We start from the raw sequence: 8,722 nt of genomic DNA, 5'->3' as shown, positions 1-8,722 counted from the left end.
CTGGTTTTGGAAATACGTAATGTTCTAAGACTAATCTCACTAATATGCTTCTTTCTCTCATTAAAAAGTTATATATGCCTTAATTGCTTTCAATAAAATTTCCTATAATGTTCTAAAATGATATATTAAAATTATCTAAATTTTAATTGTTTTCAATAATATTTTTTTGTATTGTTCTTAAAAGTTTTTAAAGTCATTAATTAATCAATTATTAATGATTTCAAGCCATTAAATGAATATAGAACAACACTTTAATAGAAAGTAATTTTTAGTTATTTTTGTCTTTGTTAATAATAAAAATTACACTATTATTACTATTATTATTGTTATAAAACAACATTTTAGTTTTTTATGCAAATTTTTTCTTCAAATTTTGGCAAAAATATGAATATTTTCTTAACTTTGTAAAAAAAAATTATTGAAACTTTTAATATTTTTTGCATATAATAAAATAACTTAATTTGTCTTGCAAATTTTTTGCAAAAATATTTTAAACATAAATCCTTTAGTTTTTATTTATTTATTAGCAAACAGGGGTATTGAATGAAGTCGTGAAAAAACTGAAGAGTATTATTGATAAAGTGAAAAAATATTTTCTAATATCATAAAAATATTTTTAAACTTAAGACATTTGTAGCATCCTGCAGCCCTGTTAAGAAAAGCAGGGTGAAATGGATAATAAATCACCTTGGATAAATGTGAGGTAGTCCCAATAATTCCCTTCACGCTTCGTTTGGAATCCAACAAGTACTATTCCAAATACTGGTTTGACAAACATATAACACTCTTATGATAACTAGCTACCCATTATTATAGAAAAACCAAATTTGCCCATTCATGACTTTGTTGATTTTGGTCTACTTGAAAGATTAGAAATGTAGCTTATTCATAACTTATATATACAAAAATTCCTTAGAAGGGAGGAAAAACATAACTTATATATACAAAAATTCATCCCAAGCAAGTCCAACAAAGTGCGTAATAATTCAGTAATAATAAAGAGTGTTATTATTAATTCTTAAAAAACTTTTAAATTATCGGAAAACATCATCTTGCGTACTCTTTTTTTTTTTTCAAACACTCCACCACTTATTTCCCCCCTCTTTCTCTTACTCATGTTTTCCTTCTTCTCACCATCTATTACATATATTATGAAACATCATTTCATTGTGATTTTAGTTAAAATATATAATGAAATCACATTTTTGTTTTATATTTTTAAAACAAAAAATATATAACAAAAATACAATTTTTTTGTAATTTTCACTGAAACGCACAACAAAATTATATTTTTGTTGATTTTTTATTTTTATAATTTTTTATTAATTATAAAGGTAAGTTGCCTTTATTAAAGTAATCAAAGCAATTATGTTATAATTTACCATTTTCAATAATAATAATAGTCAATATCATTTTAATTAAAATTAAATTAATTGAATATAAATTACCATTTATAAGAATTAATTTTATTAATCATAATCAAATTAATTTATGATATTATTTTGATTACAATTAAAAAAGTAATTTATGTTATCATTAATTTAAACTTAAATAAAAAGGAAATTTATGTAACAATTAATTTGATTATTATTAAGAAAGATAACGTGTGTTATCATTGATATAATTTATATCAAAATTAATTTAGGTAAAAATGTAATTTAATTCTGCAATTATTTTTTTTTCTATAAAAAGGGATGAAAAAAAATTAAACAACAAAAATGTGTTTTCATTTTGGATTTTTTACTTGAAAATACCTTTTCGTTGAATATTTGTTACAGGATGTGTACAAAATATATTGAAGAAAAATATTTCCATATTTGAAAGAAGAAAAGGATTCAAAGGGAAGGAATTGAAGAGGATGATGAAATATTGGAGTGCGCTGGTTCTAGAGTTGGCTGACTTTCCACACAGACTTTATATGTGTCCCGAAAACGGTTAACTTTTGATAACGGCTAATTATGATAATATTTCAATAGGAGTGGGGGCAAATATATAATATGTTAAGAAAGGTTTGTGGATTCAGGGGTGACTGCCCCTATTCCCCGTAACTGGTTCCGTCTCCAAGCATATGATAATAAATAAAATGAAAGATTTTGTTTTTTTTTAAGGAATAAGAAATAGAAATTAAAAATCAAATTATAAAAAGATTTGTTTTTATATTTTAATTTAAAATTCATCATTAATTCTATCAATTAAATATTTTAATACTTTTTTCGTTTTATTTAAAAGTAAATTTTCACATATGTTCTCTATCGGGCAAAATATATTTTTCAAAATCATTATTCATCTATCTTTATATACACATACACAATTTTCGTAAGTGCCTACACATTTTAAATGAAACATAAACTTATTTCACAATTTACATTATTTATCATAAATATAAATTTACAATTTATAATTTAAATATTTTAAAAAAATTGAATTATAATTATATAAAAATGTTTATCTAGTATAATAAGAAACTAAAATACTGGTTAAAAATAAAAGTTAATATATTAATAAAGTGAAAAAATACATGCAATATTTAATTTGAAACAATGATATTTTGTTGATAAAAACTAATAGGACAGAACTAATTTGAATAAAAAAAATGTGATACAAGATTTGTTAAAACTATATTATTAGTATGTAATGAAACATTTTTTTTTATTAAAATTATGTGTAATATGTTTTAACGGATCTTATCTCTATTTCTATATATAAATATATAAATAACCGTGATCAAACTAAATTAAAAAAATAAAAAACATAATAAGTAACATATTTTATTATTCGATAACAAGATGTTTCCAATTTTTTCAACAAAGTTTTACACCTTTAATAAGCTGAATTCAACCACAACCATTTGGACGAAATCCTATTTTATTACCCAGATTATCATGCACAATCTCAAGGGTTTTTTGTTGGATGTTGCCAAATATGCTTATTTGACTATCGTCTTTATTGGGAATAAATGCCAAACAATATTGTTTTGGATTGAGCTGATAGAATGTCCCTGCCCGGGGCAAGTCCACAGTGACACCGGGAAACACGAATGACATTTCGGGAATTGGATAATGAAATCCACTAAGATCGTAACACGTGTCAAATGGAGTGTATGTTGGTGCGGAGGGATAGTTGGACATACGCTGCTGATACACTGAGCGGAGCTTGGCGTAGATGGTCGGGGGTAAGCGGGTGACGATGCAGCCGGAGTCGATGATGAAGCCGCCGTGGTCGATTTCGTTGAAGTCAAGGCCCATGAGTATATCACCATCGATGGCGATGCCAGTGATGTTGAGACCGTAATGTGATAGGCCACCTTGAGGGATGACTAAAGGGGTGTATTCAATTCTCTCATCGTGGTCAGCATCAGGGTCAGGGCCAAAGGTGATGTAACCAACCTTATCAATGTTGGGGATGCAGTAGGAGAAGGTTTCCATGTACTGTGACGAGGTTTGAGACACAAAGGAGAGCTCTCCTCGGCCTAGGCCGAAAACGCCTGCAGTACGATGAAAAAGTCCCTTATTGATTATGCCACAACCAAAGTAGAAGTCATCTGTTATGCCGCTGTTAGGAGATATGTTGCTGTATAGGGCTAGACGATCCTTGCCAAAGAAGCCTGTGCTATATGATCCATCTCCATAACGGATACTATAGTGGCATAGGCGTATATCCTTACTACATTTGAGACCTGCATGGAAACAAAAATCAAGATTACACATTGTTTTGAAATAACTTTATTGAAAATTAAATATTGTTTACCTTGTCTAGTATTCATGAGGCCTTTACATGTCTTATCTGAGCAAACTGAACCTTTATATGTTGAAGAATTTAATGGATTAAATCTTGCATCAGATTGTTCATAGCATGTCTTGCATTGATAACATTGGGTCCATGTGAGGGAACTACCCGTATCAAATACCATTTGATAACTATTTTCTGGCGTTCCAAGACGAATAACGATAATGTAGTTTAAAGTTGAAAGTGGAAGACCTGGAATCGTTGGTATGCTCACTGATGAATCTAATTCAGTCAAATTATTATTCTTAAAAATTCGTGACTGAATGTACTTCACCCTTTCATGGTCCCTCAGAAAATCATTGTCGTTGACAACATTGTTACGCTTCAAATGGGAGCATGGTCCATCCATATGCACCAACTCCAATGATATTTTTCTATTGAGACCTGAAGTTTAATTGTAGTTAGAAATCATAAAAAAAAAAAAACAAACATTTGCATTAATTTACTATTTATTGAATTCGACCGCACCTTTAATAGAAGTACGATTGCAAGTAGATGGTGGAATGAGATCACCTTTAACATAGTTGTTGAAAGACAAGAAGAAGGAAAAGAAAACTGTAATACAAGTGAAGGTCAAAGAAGTCGCCATTTGCAAGCCTCTTCTCTAATTGCATATGCTGCATGTGGGAGTGGAATGCATGCATCATTTATATGCATCCGGCTTTTGCCTTCTTCCTCTCTTGTTCTACTATATAACTATTCCGCAATAAAATATAGTAAAATATTTTTATTACTATTTTTAAAGATACAAACTATCAATATAAATATGAATAATATTAGAATAACAAATAACTCAAATTCATTTTCTTCAATATTATTTATTATATTGTAAAAAATAATTTGTTGTTAACATTCAATCTATTTTAATATTCTTATTTCCATTTTTAAAGACATAAGCTATTAATATAAATAATAAGAATGGAAAATAATTCAAAATAATATATGTGATTCTAAACAATAATATTATTTAATTAAAAATTCAAAAGTAATTCAGAACAACAAATAATAATTATTACATTTTTTAATTAATAGTTCATTTCTTTTTAAATTATCAATCCACATAAGACAAATTTAATTACTTTACTCAATTACAAATTTAGTTAATTTTATTTTATATTATCAATCTACATACAATTTTCAATTTTCTCTTTATTTGCAGCTGATATTTATTTTGGATAGAATATATTTTAAATCCTTTAAGATTTGATGAAAATTAACTTTCGTTCTTACATTTTAAATCAATCATTTTAGATAAAAATATATGTTAATTGATTGATTACCATTATAATTATTTCCATTGTTAAATATATAAACTATTATTATTTTTTCTTTTAAAAATATAAACTATCAATATAATTTTGTTAAAAAAACTAACAATATATATATATATATATATATATATATTAAATGCAAATAAATCAATTCTTATCAACTGTATTTGTCAGGCTGTACATGTTTGTCAACATGTGTCATGTTATGGTAAAAGGATATCTCAATTTTTTTTTCAAAATTAAAACTTCTAAGTTTATTTTTAAATTAAATGCAAATAAATCAATTCTTATCAACTGTATTTGTCAGGCTGTACATGTTTGTCAACATGTGTCATGTTATGGTAAAAGGATATCTCAATTTTTTTAAAATTAAAACTTACGATAAAAAAGGAAGGATAATATTTTTAATTCATGTCAATTATATTAATATATATCGTTCATGTAATTAAAAATAATAATAAAATATAAATCTACATTTCTGATAATTATATATAAAATAACTAAATACAATATTTTAAATTATATTTAATTATTTAATTTATTATTATATATTATATATGAGAAGGAATGAAATTATAATTAGGTAATATTAAAAGTATTACACTAATTCTCAGCCATTAATTTGAATAAAAGTATTACACGTGACTGCTGCTCCTCCTAGGTTTCCCATTCAGGTTCCTACACTCATGGAAAGGACTCTGCGGCAGTTACCTTAACTTCCGTCCACGGTCCACCTCCCTTGTTCCCGATTTCAACCTCCTTCCCACCCCATGATTGCAGAAAATTAGACTTGAAGCAGCCATTAACTATTGTCAATTACTACTACTTAGGAAGATAAAACATAAACACATTAGACCGCACTATTGAGAAGCAAAATGCGATACATAGCCCCAGCATATATAAGAATACCATCAAGCACAAAAAACTAAATTTCCATGGATTGATATTTATATTAGTCAAATAAAGGATGAATGGTTATAGTTAATTCATTGAATACAACTTCAATATCCTTCTCTCAATCATAACTAAATTTGTAGAATTGCATTACTGGATTTTTTTATTCAAATTGATGAACTACCTCATTTTATGAGTATTCGGGGATCGAATGATTTGTGTAATTTATGTGCAACACAAAGAGGGTTTTAGATTTAGGAGGTACATCAATACTTGTTTTGGGATCATGTGTTTCACTTTAGTGATTATTGCAGCAAATACAGCAGTGATTCATTACTTAATTTTTTATTCAATTTGACGAATGGCCTCCTTTCACTTTTATTAATGATGAAGCCGCCATGCATGGTTGATTTCGTTAAAGTGAAGGCCAGGGAGTATATCACCATCGATGGTGATGCCACCTTGAGGGATGACTAAAGGGGTGTATTGGAGCATCAGGGTCGGGGCCAAAGATGATGTTGTCAATGTTGGGGATGCAATTAATAGGAAAAGGTTTCCATGTACTGTGACGAGGTTTGAGACACAAAGGAGATCGAAAATGGCTGCAGTGTGACCAAAAAGTCCCTTGTTGATAATGCCACAACCGAAGTGAGCCAGGATTAGGGGAAAGGTCGCTGTAAAGGGCGAGACGATCCTTGCCAAAGTTGCCCGTGCTAGAGGATCCCTCTCTTGTTCTTCAATAAAACTATTCCAGGATATAATATAATAAATATTTGTATACGCAAAAGAGATGTTAATATTTGCCATCTGATCCGATTTTGCTTAAAATAGAATCGGCTAAAAAGAAAATATATTTTTAGTTCATAGTATATCTTATTATATATTGATATATATTGATGTATGTAACTAAATGAAAGAAATATGTACGAGACTAAAAAAAAAGAAAAAAAAATATATTTTATCATATTTGATTAATTAAATATTTAAGGAATTTGGACACGTAATTAAATATTGATATTGGATTAATTTGAGATCAACAACATACATGACAATAGACAATTGACGTTTCTTCTTCATGATCCTTGTCGAATAATGATAATTGACAATTTGTATAAAAGACCCTGAACATGCATGGCATTGGTATTCCTCTAAATTTCAATGTTATTTTTCTATTTGCATAGTTTTTTTTTTAAAACATTTAACCTTATAAAGTTTGTTTTCTTCTCTAGGAAGGTCAGTTTCAAAAGTTATAAAGTGATCGAAAGGACAAATATGATCTCACAATAATGACTTTAGTTGACAACAAGGTTATTTGTCGATGTATACTAAAAAAAACTGAGTTTTGTTTCTCAAACATAATTCTAAGTATTATTTTTAATTGGTAGCAAAATCAATGATGCAGTTTCCAATGATCACCACAGTAATAGATTATGCATTTATGATGTTGTAATTAGTTATTATATTTATTTTTTCATTGTATTATAGGATTGAACGGTTAATCAAACTCATCATTTTTCGGAGTTCTTCCATCATCATAGACAACGAATTTTATAAAGAACTGAGAAGTATCCTACAAAGGTATACAAATTTTTCACGTAGATCGCATAAAGAATATTATTGAATAATTTTGTTTGTTTTTAATTACAAATTCTATTGTTTTTATTTATTTTAGGGAAACTACAAATCGCTCTGAAATCCAATCATTGTTCGGTCTCCCAATGAATGAAGAATTTGATTTTATTAATCCTTAGAAAATTTGATTTTATTTATTGAAGAATTTGGCTTATTACCCGAGCACTACACGATCTCTGGTAATACAATAATTGTTTTTGCATTAATTAAAATCCATGCATCCATGATCAATTTCTTTTCATTTTTATTATAATCAAATTTACTGAAAATTGACATTAGGAGCGTGTGCTCAAATAATAAAAATATAGATTTTAAAATATATAACTTGAATAGATTAATTTGGTCACATTTATTACTTACCTTGTTTATTTTTAATTGATATGTAATATTGTAGAAAGGATTAAAAAAATTGAATTAAATTTGAACAGATTTTATAAACCTTATTATTAAAATGATATTTCCATACAACAAATTAATTAATTTCAAGTTTCTATTATTTTATATATTGAAAGGTAAGTTATAGGTCAATCACCTATCCAATTAATTTGGTCACATTTATAACTCACCTTATTTATTCTTAATTAATACATAACATTGTAGAAAGAATATAAATTAAATTGAATATAATTAATTTGGTCAAATGCAATGAGGTAGTTTTCCGGACAAGGGTGTCTAACAAGACGTGGTAGGCGAAGGAATCGAGGTCATCTAGGCCGAGGAAGCATGGAGGGTATTTAGGGTTTTCTAGCGATGGCGTAGCCAAGGACGGGGATTTGGAAGATTGTAACGAAGGTGGCACAGGTGTGGTGGAGGAGGATGAGTTATTTTGATAAGAGGAGGCACAGGGCTGAGAGTGCGATGGAGAAGGAGAAAAGGATTTGGTGGATGCGGTTCCCGAGGGAGTTGAAGGAGAGAATCTAGAAAAGAAAAAGAGGAAACATAGTTTTACATGTCTAATTTTTTAAGTTTGGATTCCTCCTCCAAATCTAGATTCGGAGAAAAAAATAAAATAAAACATGTCAATTTTAAGAGAACCAAAAATTTATCAAAATTTTTATAAGAACAAATATCAAACTTTTCAATATTTATAGGAGAAACATTTATTTAAACCTTAGTGGTAAAAGGATATTGCCCTACTG

Source organism: Glycine max, chromosome 2, assembly GCF_000004515.6.
Source record: "Glycine max cultivar Williams 82 chromosome 2, Glycine_max_v4.0, whole genome shotgun sequence".
Taxonomy (NCBI): Eukaryota; Viridiplantae; Streptophyta; class Magnoliopsida; order Fabales; family Fabaceae; genus Glycine; species Glycine max.
The sequence above is the reverse complement of the archived record's forward strand: the minus strand, read 5'-3'. Positions refer to the sequence as shown.